The 17,892-nt window shown below is 41.4% G+C and overlaps 1 protein-coding gene across 1 annotated transcript in view; it reads left to right on the plus strand.

The window, feature by feature from the left end:
- The window catches only part of LOC135058260 (DBH-like monooxygenase protein 2), a 146,291-nt gene that overhangs the window by 94,260 nt on the left and 34,139 nt on the right, over positions 1-17,892 (plus strand). The window lies entirely within an intron of this gene.

Raw genomic sequence — 17,892 nt, forward strand, 5'->3', positions numbered from 1 at the left:
ATCTGGCACTGTGGGGGAATTTGTGGATCTGGCACTGTGGGGGAATTTGTGGATCTGGCACTGTGGGGGCATGTGTATACCTGGCATTGTGGGGGTATTTGTATACCTGGCACTGTGGGGGCTTTTGTGGATCTGGCACTGTGGGGGAATTTGTAGATCTGGCACTGTGGGGGAATTTGTGGATCTGGCACTGTGGGGGAAGTTGTATACCTGGCACTGTGGGGGCATTTGTATACCTGGCACTGGGGGGGCATATGTATATCTGGCAATGTGGGGGCATTTGTGGATCTGGCACTGTGGGGGCATTTGTAGACATGGCACTGTGAGGGAATTTGTGGATCTGGCACTGTGGGGGCATTTGTGGATTGGCACTGTGGGGTCATTTGTGGATCTGGCACTGTGGGGGCATTTGTATATCTGGCACTGTGGGGGGCATTTGTTTATCTGGCATTGTGGCGGCATTTGTGTATCTGGCACTGCACTGTCATGTGTATCTGGCACTGTACTATTGGGGGCATATGTGTATCACGTCCCATTTTAATTGGCCACACCCATTTTTTGGTGCACGCACTCAGTACCTCTAAGGGGCAGAACTACTGGGGGGCAGGGTAATTTTTAAGTTGATAATTTTTGTATGGCTCCCGGAGGATTTTATAAATATCCAAATGGCCCTTGGCAGAAAAAAGGTTCCCCACCCCTGACTTAGAATGTTAACTTTTAATAGATATTATGCCCCTGGTGCCCCTAACTTACCTGCATATGTAGACATACTGTATGGGGGAAAATGTAATAGCCTAAAGGTGGGTACTCACTGGAAGATATATCTGCCGATCAATTGATCGGCAGATATATCTATGGACGAATCGGGCAGTGTGTTGAGCATACACACTGGCCGATCCGTTGGGGACTAACGTCATGAACTGGGCGGGCGTGTACACACACCTGCCCAGTTCAGCTGTCAATCACCGCCGGCCGCCGCAGTATATGTACGGGCGGTCGGCCGACCGCCCGTACACACACAGCTACGCGCTGGTCGACGGACCCGCGATATATCGGCCGTTCAAGAGAACGGCCGATATATCGGCTTGTGTGTATGGGCCTTAAGACTTGCGGGCATCTGTGAGTTCCTGGCAAGTCTGCTAGATGGGTTAAAGAAGTCTTTCATTTAAAAGGCAAAACCAGGTTGGGTTTGCCATTTAAATGATTGCCCCTTTAAAACATTGGGCTACTACATTTACCTCATGGTCTTAAAATGTATTTGCTTGCTTATACAAGGAATAGGGTAGGGAAAGTTGAACTTCATAATGGGTTTCCATAATTTCAAAATATAAAATAAGGCACCCACATCGCCTTAAGTTTATTCGGGTCAACAAATGTACCCAATTCTACCGAATACAGCAAATAGTTTGATTAACCTCGACCACTTTTTCTGGGTTGTTTGTTTATATCATGAATTTAAATGATCCAAAAAGGAGTATTGTGAGTTATAACATTTTGGGTGACACATAAACAGGATTCTCCTGACAAATTTGAGACACTCTGAAATCTGATTTTATGGCATGCTTAATGGTGGTCATTCCGAGTTGTTTGCTCGTTATTTTTCTTTCGCAACGGAGCGATTAGTCGCTAATGCGCATGCGCAATGTCCGCAGTGCGACTGCGCCAAGTAAATTTGCTATGCAGTTAGGTATTTTACTCACGGCATTATGAGGTTTTTTCTTCGTTCTGGTGATCGTAATGTGATTGACAGGAAGTGGGTGTTTCTGGGCGGAAACTGGCCGTTTTATGGGTGTGTGCGAAAAAACGCTACCGTTTCTGGGAAAAACGTGGGAGTGGCTGGAGAAACGGAGGAGTGTCTGGGCGAACGCTGGGTGTGTTTGTGACGTCAAACCAGGAACGACAAGCACTGAACTGATCGCAGTGTAGGAGTAAGTCTGGAGCTACTCAGAAACTGCTAAGAAGTGTCTATTCGCAATTCTGCTAATCTTTCGTTCGCAATTTTGATAAGCTAAGATTCACTCCCAGTAGGCGGCGGCTTAGCGTGTGCAAAGCTGCTAAAAGCAGCTTGCGAGCGAACAACTCGGAATGAGGGCCAATATCCAATTCTCATTCAGGGTGAGTGTAAAGGGTTGTTTATTTTCCATCCTAATATTAATCTCATATCCCTAAAGTAAATGTACTATTTTTTATAATTTAATACTTATAATAATAAGTATATACCTTTTAATAATGAACTTGCAAGGATACCTCTAAAATCATTAGGATAATTCTATTCAAGAAAAATTGGACGCAAGTACTGTATATAAAAAGTAAGAATATATTTACAGGTGGAGCCACGCTAGTCGTGGCTCTGTCTGTGACTAGACGTGCCCGCCCGGGCGCGCCTATCACTGAGAGCATCCCTGTCTGGCAACTGTTATGCGCCCCATTCACTTGAATGGAGAGCATCTCCGTCCACACGCCCGGTGAGAAACGCTCTGAATGGAAGCATCTCTGTTCACTCCCGGCGTGACTTGACGGACGGAACGCCTAGTCACGCCCCGGTGGTGTACCTTTTCAATAGAGCCGCCTCAGATGACCGCGTCTCCATCTGTACATAAACAATGGATGCTCATAAAGTTCATATACTGGTGAAATGCAGAAAATTAGAATATCGTGCAAAAGTTCATTTATGTCAGTAATTCAACTTAAAAGGTGAAACTAATATATTATATAGACTCATTACATGCAAAGTGAGATATTTAAAGTCTTTATTTGTTATAATTTTGATGATTGTGGCTTACAGTTTAAGAAAACTCCAAATCCAAAATCTCATTAAATCAATAAAAAAAAGGATTTTAAATGCAGAAATGCCGGCCCTCTGAAAAGTATAATCATGCATATGTACTCAGTACTTGGTTTGGGCCCCTTTAGCATGAATTACTGCCTCAGTGCGGCGTGGCATGGATTCTGTCAGCCTGTGGCACTGCTGAGGTGTTATGGAAGATCAGGATGCTTCAATAGCGGCCTGCAGCTCTTCTGCATTGTTCCGTCTCATGTCTCTTATCTTACTCTGGGCAAAGCCCAATACATTCTCTATGGGGTTCAGGTCAGGTGAGTTTGCTGGCCAATCCAGCACAGTAATCCCACGGTCATTGAACCAGGTTTTGGTACTTTTGGCAGTGTGGGCAGATGCCAAGTCCTGCTGGAAAATGAAGTCGGCATCTCCATAAAGCTTGTCTGCTGAAGGAAGAATGAAGTGCTCTAAAATGTCCTGGTAGATGGCTGCGTTGACTCTGGACTTAATAAACCACAGTAGACCAACAACAGCAGATGACATGGCTTCCCAAATCAACACAGACTGTGGAAACTTCACACTGGACTTCACACTGGACTGGGACCTTGGTTTCCAAATGAGATACAAAATTTGCTCTCATCAGAAAAGAGGACTTTGGACCAATGAGCAACAAACCTGTAAAAGTCGGAAAAAGAACACATACAAACAACACACAGAGTGGCACTTCTCGGTGGTGGCGTAAGGACGCATTTTACGTATATGGATGCACCATGCTTCTTTACCGCATGTCAAGCATAGAGTCGCACGTCGTGCGTGTTGCAGCGTGGTGGGTGTATATACGGTAAAAGGCGCAATCACTGAGAAATGCCATAAAGATGCATACAAACACATATTCATACAACACATAAATTACACATAGACAAAACATGTACAGCACCAGACTTGTATTATATTGTATTTATATAATAGAGTGTAAAACCAGATATATATGTATTATTGGGACAGAACAAGTTAATTATATCATGCTTAGTGTCAAAATGGTCAGGAGAATGTGTGGATAAATTTGATCGCTATGGGTAAATTGTAGCACATTGCGACAATTAGTTATGATCAAATATATGAATCTAAAGTCACTCTTATGAGAACAAAAGACTTCCTGCAAAACCATGTGGCCAGAATACCAGCGGTTAACACCTGTACCTGCATCCTAAAACTGGGCATTGCTTACATATGAACTGACCAATAACACATAGTGATATATGTAGTTTCTAAGGCATAGAGGTTAGTTGCTGAGAGGAAGACATGAAGGACTGTCCTATGGGATAGGGTGATGTATACTAGCTGTGACTATTTCTTATGTAACTGTAACTCTATACCACTTACTTAGGCATATATATATATATAGTAACTAAGGTTGAAAAAAGACAATTGTCCATCAAGTTCAACCTATTTGTGGTCTCCTATGCAGTCTTATTATAGGACTAGTTATTTTTATGTTAGGACTAGTTACATTAACTATAATGCGTGCCTACGCACCATAACCCTGAATATCTTTATCCAATAGGAATTTATCTAACCCATTCTTAAAGGTGTCGACTGAGTCCACAGTCAGTACTCTCACAGGCAGGGAATTCCAAACACGTATTGTCCTTACTGTGAAAAAACCTTTTCGCCTCAATGTGCGGAAACTCCTCTCCTCTAACCTAAGCGAGTGACCACGTGTCCTCTGTGCTGATCTTATAGAAAACAGGTCCCTCCCAAGCTCTGTGTATTGACCCCTTATATATTTGTAGATGTTGATCATGTCCACTCTTAGTCTCCTCTTTTCCAATGTAAACATGCCTAGCCTTGCAAGCCTTTCCTCATATTCCAGCGTCTCCATGTTTGGTCGCCCGCCTCTGAACCTTTTCTAGCTCCAGGATATCCTTTTTGTAATATGGTGCCCAAAATTGCACACAGTATTCAAGATGAGGCCTCACTAGTGATTTATATAATGGGAGTATAATACTCTCGTCCCTTCCATCAATTCCCCGTTTTATGCATGCTAATATCTTATTAGCTTTCTTTGCTGCACTCCTACAGGGTACTGCTGCTTAATTTGTTATCTATGTGAACCCCTGTCTTTTACCAGAACAGAATCCCCTAATATTACCCCATTTAGTATGTAGGTGTTATTTTTGGTCTTGCCCCCACAGTGCATTACCTTACACTTGTCTGTGTTGAATCTCATTCTCCATTTTGCTGCCCATGCTTCCAGTTTAGTTAAGTCGTTCTGAAGAGACTCAGCATCCCCCTCCGTATTTATAACCTTACACAATTTGGTATTGTCTGCGAAAATTGATACCATGCTCTCTAGACCTACTGTTAGGTCGTTGATGAAAATGTTGAACAACAGTGGTTCAAGTACAGACCCTTGTGGCTCACCACTTAGTACTTTAGTCCAATTTGAAAATGATCCATTGACCACAACGCTCTGCTCCCTATTATCTAACCAATTACTGACCCAAGTGCATATTGTGCTCCCTAACCCTGTTTCTTGTAGCTTGTAGATAAGACGCATGTGTGGTACAGTGTTGAAAGCTTTGGCAAAGTCTAAAAAGATTATATCCACCTCCTTACCCTGATCCAGGTTCGCACTTACTGTTTCATAAAAGCTAAGTAAGTTGGTCTGACATAATCTGTCCTTCACAAGTCCATGTTGGTTCCTTTTAATGACCTTATTTGCTTCAAGGAACTTTTGAATACTGTCCCTTAGAATACCTTCCAATACTTTCCCCACTATAGATGTAAGACTAACTGGTCTATAATTACTTGGTTCAGCTTTGCTCCCCTTTTTAAATATCGGCACTACCTCCGCTATAAGCCAGTCTTTGGGAACCATACCCTATTTAACCGAATCCAAGAAAATAAAAAATAGAGGTCTTGCTAGTTCAGCGTGCAGCTCCATAAGAACCCTCAGGTGAATTCCATAAGGACCAGGTGACTTATTAATCTTTAACTTTTTTTAATCGGTCACAGACTACCTCCTTACATAAATAAACATTTAGCAGTCGGACATTATCTTTGTTGAGATTTTGTGTTGACCCAGCATTTGGTCCTCTCTGGTAAATACCATTGAAAAAAACTTGTTTAGTTTGTTTGCTATGTCATTATCATTTTTGAGAACAAGATTGGACAGAAAAGGATTGTCTCTTTGTTGGCGCACCGAGAAGAAATAGAATGTACCTGATTTGTTGAATTTTTTAAAATATAACTTTTATTTATCTAATCAATAAAAGGAATGCCCAGCGAATGAGAAACATATATGTGAAAAAGTTAATAAATTGTGTACTATAAGTGAATAGTGTACTTAGTGTTCATTAAAAACTGACCAACTGTGCTGATTGTCTAATTTCGCTCTTTATTAATTAATGTTTATGTATCATGATTATGCAAATTGATGTTAACTGCTATGTAGCGAGTGAAAATAAACAGCAGTGAGTATAACGCTGATGTTAGGGATAAGGTATCAGATATATGTGCCAGGTGGTGAGCAATAGGTCCTGATATTAATAGCACATAGATTAATCCTCTGATGTATATCTAATATCATGAATAGAGGTTCACTATTAAAGAGACAGAAAATTATTTAGGCAACTTGAACATAGGGGGACAAGTGTCTTCCTCTCAGACTAATCAGCCAAAGTACCTATATATTGGTGGTTACTATATTGGACTTCTGTTAATAGAGGACCTTTGTATAAGTGCTGTTAATTATTCTATAGGCAGCAAGGTCAAAATCAATTTTACGGGTCTAGGCAGAGCATGCAACACGACTCCGTTAATAGTGACCTCTGAATAATCAAATATTACAGCACAAATTGAAAAATTAGGTCCAGTCTGTTTGTACAAATAAATAAATCCTTGCTAATTGAATTCAATAGTGAGAATACTCTTCAATAGCTGGGCTGTGGGAAAAAATTGATCACCCTTTGGGGCTGATCGACAAGACATATACCCATATAATAATAGTTACTGTAATGGACCACTTTTGACAAAAGACCCTCGTATGTATGCTGTTAATTATTCTTTAAGCACCAAGTTCAAAACATTTTTACGGATCTAGACCCAGCATGTAAAATGACTCCGTTAGTGATGAACTCTGAATAATCAGTTGTCACAGCCTCTATTTATTCGGGTCCAGTTTATTTGTACAGATTAATCCTCACCAATAAATTCAATATTAATGAAGTCCAGGGATTGCAGTTAGCACTATCCGCAAACTGCTTGCTGTACTTAAATCCCCTCAGTCAGAGAACAAATTATTGTGCCTAGTTTTCAAATAATTTCCCTAGCTAGTTCAGTGATTTATCCACTAGGGTTATTTAAATGTGGGCATTCAGGAGGTATATTACCCACTCATCACCATTGCAAGAAATGAATGAATAGCTTATGTTATTATATCCCCATTGCTTAAAAAGCACTGCTGCATATGTATGAGCTAACAGTAAAAAGAGCTTTTCATATCATGATACATTCCAAATTTCTGTCTCTTAAGAATAGTGGTGTAGTTTTTATTAATACTCCTGGTGGGTACTACCATACATCCACCCACACTGTTACACTAGCCCCTGTAGAATCAAGTGTGTTCGTCTCATAATGTGTTTGCTACCTTTTACAGTAAATTACCGCTTATTGGTCCACCGGGATTGCCAGTGCGCCCTACAGTTCTAGTATTGCTTCTGGCAATATGTGGTACTTGCCAGTATTTAAGCTAATGCAGCACAAACATCAGTAATTGATCCGTAGCATTTACTTGCGTATTAGCAACCTTTATCAGTGATTATGTCTTTTATTATGACCTATTATGGGACTGTATATGTAACACTGAAAATCACAACCATTATTCTTATTTTCTATTCGTATTTACAAGAGTGCCTGCAGGTAGCTACTCGATGCTGTATGTTATACTTCTATGCCACTCAGGGCTCTATGTCTCCCATACTCCACTGAGCTCACAGCCTGTACTTTGTATCCCCTTATATTAGGTCTAATCAGCGGCTGTTCAGATAGAAATTTTGCTCAAGCAGTTAGGTTGGCCCTACGGAGCATACATTCATCATATTATGTACATTTGTCTGGTATTAGAGCATTATTTAAGCACAGTGGTCAGTGTGAGCGGGCTTAGGAGCACGGCTCAGAAACGCCGACGTGCACGTTTCGCATAAGCTTTAATGAGGCAAACCTCATTAAAGCTTATGCGAAACGTGCACGTCGGCGTTTCTGAGCGGTGCTCCTAAGCCCGCTCACACTGACCACTGTGCTTAAATAATGCTCTAATACCAGACAAATGTACATAATATGATGAATGTATGCTCCGTAGGGCCAACCTAACTGCTTGAGCAAAATTTCTATCCGAACAGCCGCTGATTAGACCTAATATAAGGGGATACAAAGTACAGGCTGTGAGCTCAGTGGAGTATGGGAGACATAGAGCCCTGAGTGGCATAGAAGTATAACAAACAGCATCGAGTAGCTACCTGCAGGCACTCTTGTAAATACGAATAGAAAATAAGAATAATGGTTGTGATTTTCAGTGTTACATATACAGTCCCATAATAGGTCATAATAAAAGACATAATCACTGATAAAGGTTGCTAATACGCAAGTAAATGCTATGGATCAATTACTGATGTTTGTGCTGCATTAGCTTAAATACTGGCAAGTACCACAGATTGCCAGAAGCAATACTAGAACCGTGGGGCGCACTGGCAATCCCGGTGGACCAATAAGCGGTAATTTACTGTAAAAGGTAGCAAACACATTATGAGACGAACACACTTAATTCTACAGGGGCTAGTGTAACATCGTGGGTGGATGTATGGTAGTACCCACCAGGAATATTAATAAAAACTACACCACTATTCTTAAGAGACTGAAATTTGGAATGTATCATGATATGAAAAGCTCTTTTTACTGTTAGCTCATACATATGCAGCAGTGCTTTTTAAGCAATAGGGATATAATAACATAAGCTATTCATTCATTTCTTGCAACGGTGATGAGTGGGTAATATACCTCCTGAATGCCCACATTTAAATAACCCTAGTGGATAAATCACTGAACTAGCTAGGGAAATTATTTGAAAACTAGGCACAATAATTTGTTCTCTGACTGAGGGGATTTAAGTACAGCAAGCAGTTTGCGGATAGTGCTAACTGCAATCCCTGGACTTCATTAATATTGAATTTATTGGTGAGGATTAATCTGTACAAATAAACTGGACCCGAATAAATAGAGGCTGTGACAACTGATTATTCAGAGTTCATCACTAACGGAGTCATTTTACATGCTGGGTCTAGATCCGTAAAAATGTTTTGAACTTGGTGCTTAAAGAATAATTAACAGCATACATACGAGGGTCTTTTGTCAAAAGTGGTCCATTACAGTAACTATTATTATATGGGTATATGTCTTGTCGATCAGCCCCAAAGGGTGATCGATTTTCCCCCACAGCCCAGCTATTGAAGAGTATTCTCACTATTGAATTCAATTAGCAAGGATTTATTTATTTGTACAAACAGACTGGACCTAATTTTTCAATTTGTGCTGTAATATTTGATTATTCAGAGGTCACTATTAACGGAGTTGTGTTGCATGCTCTGCCTAGACCCGTAAAATTGATTTTGACCTTGCTGCCTATAGAATAATTAACAGCACTTATACAAAGGTCCTCTATTAACAGAAGTCCAATATAGTAACCACCAATATATAGGTACTTTGGCTGATTAGTCTGAGAGGAAGACACTTGTCCCCCTATGTTCAAGTTGCCTAAATAATTTTCTGTCTCTTTAATAGTGAACCTCTATTCATGATATTAGATATACATCAGAGGATTAATCTATGTGCTATTAATATCAGGACCTATTGCTCACCACCTGGCACATATATCTGATACCTTATCCCTAACATCAGCGTTATACTCACTGCTGTTTATTTTCACTCGCTACATAGCAGTTAACATCAATTTGCATAATCATGATACATAAACATTAATTAATAAAGAGCGAAATTAGACAATCAGCACAGTTGGTCAGTTTTTAATGAACACTAAGTACACTATTTATTCACTTATAGTACACAATTTATTAACTTTTTCACATATATGTTTCTCATTCGCTGGGCATTCTTTTTATTGATTAGATAAATAAAAGTTATATTTTAAAAAAATTCAACAAATCAGGTACATTCTATTTCTTCTCAGTGCACCAACAAAGAGACAATCCTTTTCTGTCCAATCTTGTTCTTCATTTTTATTGTCTATGGCGGCACCCCCATATAAACATATGTAGAATTTCTTTATTATAACTACATTTGGGGAATCATTTACATATAATTAATACAAAGTTTTTCCAGTGCAGAAGACACTCCCTTTCCCCCATTTTCCCTTTTCGAAGATATTATCATTTTTGATCAAGACTCCCCTCTTGTCCTTTAAAGGGCCTATACTCTCCCTCTTTAGTCTATTGCTGTTGATGTACTTAAAAAAATGGGATTCGCTTTGCTTTCCTTTGCTACTAGTTTTTCAGTTTCTACTTTAGCCGCTCTTATTCCTTTTTTGCATATTTTGTTAGTCCTTATAGTGTTGAAATGACTCTGCATCCCCCTCAGATTTGTATTTTTTAAATGCTCATCTTTTTTGTCCATAAATTCATTTATATTTTTGTTAAACCACATTGGTTTGGGATTTTTATTCCTTTTTTTTGCTGCTGGTGGGAATAAATTTGCGAGTATTATTAATTAGCAGTGATTTTAATACATCCAATTTCTCTGTAGTATTTTTTCCTTGAAACAGAATTTCCCATTCAATGTCCCTTAACGCTTCCTTCATCATGTCAAAGTTGGCTTTGCTAAAGTTTAGAGTCCTATTTGAGCCAGTGTAGGACTGCTTATGAAAACTAATATTGAATGTGACCATATTGTGGTTGCTGTTACCTATGGGCTCTCATACTTCAATATTTGATACCAATTCCCCATTGTTAGTTAATACCAGGTCTAAGATTGCATTGTACCTAGTTGGTTCCTCGATTAATTGAACTAAGTAATTATCATTTAGCGTGTTTAAAAACATATTGCCCTAGCAGTATCACATGAATTAATTTTCCAGTTTATCTTGGGATAGTTAAAGTCTCCCATCACTACTATGTATATATATATATATATATATATATATATATATTATACTGAATGATATACTGTACATATGGTATTTTGTATACATACCTTTTAATATCATATATATATATATATATATATATATATATCTGAGTGTTGGACCTCAGTATTCCATGTGTGCGACTACTTGCTTTCACTTAAGGGACATAGTGCTGCGACATTTAGCGCACTATTTTTGTATTTGGTAATAAGATGCACCTTGCATCCGCAGTATATATTAACACTCGTATATAAATGTTTATTTTAAATATTGGAATTTCACAGTTGGGGGCTACGTCCACGATATCACGTACTTATATGATGTGCAGTATAGACGTGCTGTGGTCTACTGGCTAAGGGTGGACGCATCTGATGCAGATGAACCACATCCGTTTTAAGCTATCATTAAGGCGCAGATATGAATCAAGGGACAACAGATTTCTTTGTTGCCTTTGTGTGTGACAAAAACACACAATATTAGAAATGTTACAGTGTACTCTTTATTGTTGCTAACGAGGTTCAATAAGTCATATTGTGTTTGATTCAGACTGGATTGTTTATCTATTAATTAATTTAAAGAGCGTTTAAAAGTTGGTGCATGCATCTAATTTGCATAGTATGGATATAGCTTGGTTACCATGCTGCGTCTTATTCACATAGTGCTAACACAGGCCTGAAGTAACAAAGCTTTGTTCGCGCTGAAAAAGACACAGCGTGTGGAAATTTTGTTAGCATGCAGTGAGAATTGTCCATCAGGGCGACTTCCGGTGCTTGTATAATTTGGGATTTACTTGTGACAAAAGATAGAGCTAGTGTTTGTGTTCTGGCCGCATGGCTTGGACTCCATTTTGTGTCCAAGCACATGGCTTGGAGGGGGGAGGAGTAGTGGCCATTTTAGGTTTAATGAAGTTAAAGCTGCGCAATCTGCATTGGTCTTATCCAACCCAACATAATTTAAAGTCACTCCCTACCCACCTAACAGTTGACTTTCAGCTGTTCCTGAATTAAACAACATAATAAGTCATTGCTAAAGAATCTGTTACCTTTGTCACAAGTAAACAATATATATGTACAAATCCATCACCATTTAAAAGCTACCAATGAATTTAACTAACCCATGCCATAGTCAATTATAAATAGTGTTTCAATTAGACCTAGTGAGATTAACACTTAGCTTGATGTAAGAAAAATCCACTCAGATGAGAGAGTTTGTCATGATTTGTTTTAGAGATAATGAGTGTGTAAAGTGAGACCCTTTGCTTGTTACAAGACCTAGGGGGTAATTCAGAGTTGATTGCAGCAGCAAACTTGTTAGCAGTTGGGCAAAACCATGTGCACTGCAGGGGAGGCAGATATAACATGTGCAGAGAGAGTTAGATTTGGGTGGGTTATTTTGTTTCTGTGCAGGGTAAATAATGGCTGCTTTATTTTTACACTGCAATTTAGATGGCAGATTGAACACACCACACCCAAATCTAACTCTCTCTGCACATGTTATATCTGCCCACCCTGCAGTGCACATGGTTTTGCCCAACTGCTAACAAAGTTCCTGCTGCGATCAACTCAGAATTACCTCCATAAGAAAAATGAAATGCTAATGAACTTGTTCAACTGCTCTGGGACAGGAGTAGAGTATGTGGACATCTGTTGAGATGCAATTTAGGCTGCTATGGAAGCTACATTCAGTATATGTGTATAAATATATATGTTGTGTGAGGGTTTCATAGAGTGTAATAAATTAATGTGTGTGTGTGTGTGTGTATATATGTTGTATTATTATTATTATTATTATATAAATGTATGTATATTCACATCAGTGTATGTTCTGCAAGATAGCTATCCAATCTGAATCATAGCATTTAAATTATAGTCAATAGCCATATTAAATTGAGATGTAATACCTCTAGGGGGATGCTACCGATCACTGGTAAATGATTCCTTTTCTGTACAGAAAAATATTGTGAATTCGTGTGGGTTGAAAAGTGTGAGTGGATTGAACCCCGGAAAGCGGGATCCCATAGAGTGGCACTTAGCAAGGAGATGCTTCAGTGGCGTGGTGGCTCGCAACCACATGTTAAGTATAGAACGAAGTAAGGTTCCGTTCGGACGAGGTATGGTAAACCGGCCAGGGGTTAAGTTAGCCCATTTATAAAACACTCCAGGTGATGGAGACATAGCCTACTGTAAAAAGTAAAATTGTCTTCATAATCATAAGGCACACAAATAATAAGATTTTAAACCTACCGGTAAATCTATTTCTCATAGTCCGTAGAGGATGCTGGGACTCCGTAAGGACCATGGGGAATAGACGGGCTCCACAGGAGACATGGGCACTTTAAGAAAGAACTTGACTCTGGGTGTGCACTGGCTCCTCCCTCTATGCCCCTCCTCCAGACCTCAGTTAGAGAAACTGTGCCCAGAGGAGATGGACAGTACGAGGAAAGGATTTTTGTTAATCCAAGGGCAAGATTCATACCAGCCACACCAATCACACCGTATAACTCGTGATAAACTACCCAGTTAACAGTATGAAAACAACCACATAGCATCAGTCCAAGACCGATGAGCTATAACATAACCCTTATGTAAGCAATAACTATATACAAGTCTTGCAGAAGTAGTCCGCACTTGGGACGGGCGCCCAGCATCCTCTACGGACTACAAGAAATAGATTTACCGGTAGGTTTAAAATCTTATTTTCTCTAACGTCCTAGAGGATGCTGGGACTCCGTAAGGACCATGGGGATTATACCAAGGCTCCCAAACGGGCGGGAGAGTGCGGATGACTCCGCAGCACCGATTGAGCAAACAGGAGGTCCTCCTCAGCCAGGGTATCAAACTTATAGAATTTTGCAAAGGTGTTTGAACCCGACCAAGTAGCAGCTCGGCACAGCTGTAGTGCCGAGACCCCTCGGGCAGCCGCCCAAGAAGAGCCCACCTTCCTAGTGGAAGGGGCCTTAACTGATTTTTGTAACGGCAATCCTGCCGTAGAATGCGCCTGCTGAATCGTGTTACAGATCCAGCGAGCAATAGTCTGCTTTGAAGCAGGGCCGCCAACTTTGTTGGCTGCATACAGGACGACCAGTGCTTCTGTTTTACTGATCCTAGCCGTTCGGGCCACGTAAATTTTCAAAGCCCTGACCACATCAAGGACTCGGAATCCTCCAAGTCACGTGTAGCCACCGGCACGACAATAGTTTGGTTCATATGAAAGGATGAGACCACCTTAGGCAGGAATTGAGGACGGGTCCGCAATTCCGCTCTATCCATATGGAAAACCAGATAAGGGCTTTTATGTGATAAAGCCACCAATTCCGAAACTCGCCTACCCGAAGCAAAGGCTAACAACATGACCACCTTCCACGTGAGATATTTCAACTCCACTGTCTTAAGTGGTTCAAACCAATGTGACTTAAGGAAACTTAACACCATGTTAAGGACCCAAGGCGCCACCGGAGGTACAAAAGGAGGCTGAATATGCAGTACTCCCTTCACAAAAGTCTGTACTTCAGGTAATGAGGCCAATTCCTTTTTAAAGAAAATGGATAAGGCAAAAATCTGAACTTTTAATGGAGCCTAATTTTAGGTCCAAATTCACTCCAGTTTGTAGGAAGTGAAGAAAACGGCCCAGGTGGAATTCTTCCGTAGGAACATTCCTGGCCTCACACCAAGAAACATATTTTCTCCATATTCGGTGATAATGTTTAGATGTCACGTACTTCCTAGCCTTTATTAGCGTAGGAATGACCTCATCCGGAATACCTTTTTCCGCTAGGATCCGGCGTTCAACCGTCATGCCGTCAAACGCAGCCGCGGTAAGTCTTGGAACAGACAGGAACCTTGTTGTAACAAGTCCTGCCTTAGAGGAAGAGGCCACGGATCTTCTGTGAGCATTTCTTGCAGATCCGGATACCAGGTCCTTCGTGGCCAATCTGGAACAATGAGAATTGTTCTCACTCCTCTTTTTCTTTTTATCCTCAACACCTGGGGTATGAGAGGAAGAGGAGGAAACACATATACCGACTGGAACTCCCACAGTGTCACTAGGGCATCCACAGCTACCGCCTGAGGGTCTCTTGACCTGGCGCAATACCTTTGTAGCTTTTTGTTGAGATGGGATACCATCATGTCTATTTAGGGTAGTCCCCACCGACTTGCAAACTGCGCGAAGACCTCCTGATGAAGTCCCCACTCTCCCGAATGCAGAGCGTGTCTGCTGAGGAAGTCTGCTTCCCAGTTGTCCATTCCCGGAATGAACACTGCTGACAGAGCACTTACATGATTCTCCGCCCAGCAAAGAACTCTGGTGGCTTCTGCCATTGCCACTCTGCTCCTTGTGCCGCCTTGGTTGTTTACATGAGCTACTGCGGTGATGTTATCTGACTGGATCAGAACTGGTCGAATGCAAAGTAAGATCTCTGCTTGACGTAGGGCGCTGTATATGGCCCTTAGTTCCAGGATGTTGATGTGAAGACAAGTCTCTTGACTTGACCAAAGTCCTTGGAAATTTCTTCCCTGTGCGACCGCTCCCCAACTTCGGAGGCTCGCGTCCGTGGTCACCAGGATCTAGTCCTGAATGCCGAACCTGCGGCCCTCTAGAAGGTGAGCACTGTTTAGCCACCCCAGGAGAGATACTCTGGCCATGGGGGACAGGGTGATCCGCTGACGCAATCGCAGATACGACCCGGACCATTTGTCCAATAGGTCCCATTGGAAGGCCCTTGCCGTATGGAATGGCTTTGTATGTTGCCACCATCTTTCCCAGAACTTGAGTGCAATGATGTACTGACACTTGTTTTGGTTTCAACAAGGTCATGACTAGAGTCATGAGTTCCTGCGCTTTTCCCTTCGGAAGAAAAACCCTTTTCTGGTCTGTGTCCAGAATCATGCACAAGAAGGACAGACGAGTTGTAGGATTTAGCTGCGACTTTGGAATATTGAGAATCCAGCCGTGTCGCTGTAACACATTCAGTGAAAGTGATACGCTGCTCAGCAACTTCTCCCGTGATCTCGCTTTTATGAGGAGATCGTCCAAGTACGGGATAATTGTGACACCCTGCTTGCGCAGGAGCACCATCAGTTCCGCCATTACCTTGGTGAAAATTCTCGGGGCCGTGGAAAGCCCAAACGGCAACGTCTGAAATTGGTAATGACAATCCTGTACCGCAAATCTCAGGTACGCCTGATGAGGAGGATATATGGGGACATGCAGGTATGCATCCTTTATGTCCAGAGATACCAAAAGATCTCCCCCTTCTAGGCTGGCGATGACCGCCCTGTGTGATTCCATCTTGAACTTGAACCATTTTAAGTAAAGGTTCAGGGGTTTTAAATTTAAAATGGCCTGACCGAACCATCCAGTTTCGGAACCACAAACAGAGTTGAGTAGTACCCCTGCCCTCTTTGAAGCAGGGGAACCCCTACCACCACTTGTTGCAGACACAATTTTTGAATCGCATGTAACACTATCTCCCTTTCCAGGGGTTGTTTCGGTAGGGCTGATTTGAAAAACCGGCTAGGAGGCACTTCTTCGAATTCCAGCTTGTAACCCTGGGAAACAATTTCTATTGCCCATGGATCCACCTGTGAGTGGACCCAGACGTGGCTGAACAGTCGAAGACGTGCCCCCACAGGAGCTGACTCCTTCAGGGGAGCCCCAGCATCATGCGGTGGATTTAGCAGAGGCCGGGGAGGACTTCTGTTCCTGGGAACTAGCTGTGTTGTGCAGCTTTTTCCCTCTGCTCTTACCTCTGGCAAGAAAGGACGAACCACCTGCTCTCTTGTTTTTATTGGAACGAAAGGACTGCATTTGATAATGAGGCGCTTTCTTAGATTGTGAGGGAATATATGGCAAAAAATTTGATTTACCTGCCGTAGCTGTGGAGACTAGATACGAGAGCCCTCTCCGAACAATTCCTCACCCTTGTAAGGCAACAACTCCATATGCCTCCTTTAGTCGGCATCACCTGTCCATTGCATGTGCCACAGGACACGTCTAGCAGAAATCGACATAGCGTTGACTCTAGAACCCAGTAGACTAATGTCTCTTTGGGCATGTCTTATAAATATATATATATATATATATATATATAAGACAACATCTTTTACATATATATATATATATATATATATACTAGGGACAATAACATGGTATCCTTATCTAGGGTTTTAATCTCCGCTGATAAGATATCTGTCTACGCTGCTACAGCGCTATAAACCCATGCCGACACAATCGCCGGTCTGAATAGTGTACCAGAATGTGTGTAAATGGACTTCAAAGTACTTTTACATGCTATCTGCAGGATCCCTGAGGATAGCTGTAAAGTCAGCGCTATCTTTTTGGGTAAACGTGTCAATGCCTTGTACACCCTAGGGGAAGATTCCCATTGCATCCTGGCCCCATTAGGGAAAGGATACTCCCTGAGAATTCATTTTGGGAAGCTGCAGCTTCTTGTCTGGAGATTCCCGCTCTTTTTCTTCATGAGAGGAGGGAAATTTACCTCAGCTTTCTTCCCCTTAAGCATGTGTACCCTCATGTCAGGGACAGATGAGTCATCAGTGATAAGCAAAACATCTTTTATTACAATAACCATATATTGAATACTTTTCTGCCAGTTTGGCTGTACTTTGCATTATCGTAGTCGACCCAGGAGTCAGACTCCGTGTCGATATCAGTGTCTATGATTTTGGATAGTGAGCGTTGTGAGACTCTGAAAATCTCTGTGACATAGGGACAGACATGGGTAGATTCCGTGTCTGTTCTCTAATCTTTTGTGTAATAATTCATCTTAGCCCTTAATTTCACGTATCCAATCAGGCGTCGGCGTTGGCGACGGCGACACCACACACACACATTTGCTCCATCTCCTCCATAGGAGAGCCTTTTACCTCAGACATGTCGACACACACGTACCGACACACCA

The sequence above is a fragment of the Pseudophryne corroboree genome, chromosome 3, assembly GCF_028390025.1.
Source record: "Pseudophryne corroboree isolate aPseCor3 chromosome 3, aPseCor3.hap2, whole genome shotgun sequence".
Taxonomy (NCBI): domain Eukaryota; kingdom Metazoa; phylum Chordata; class Amphibia; order Anura; family Myobatrachidae; genus Pseudophryne; species Pseudophryne corroboree.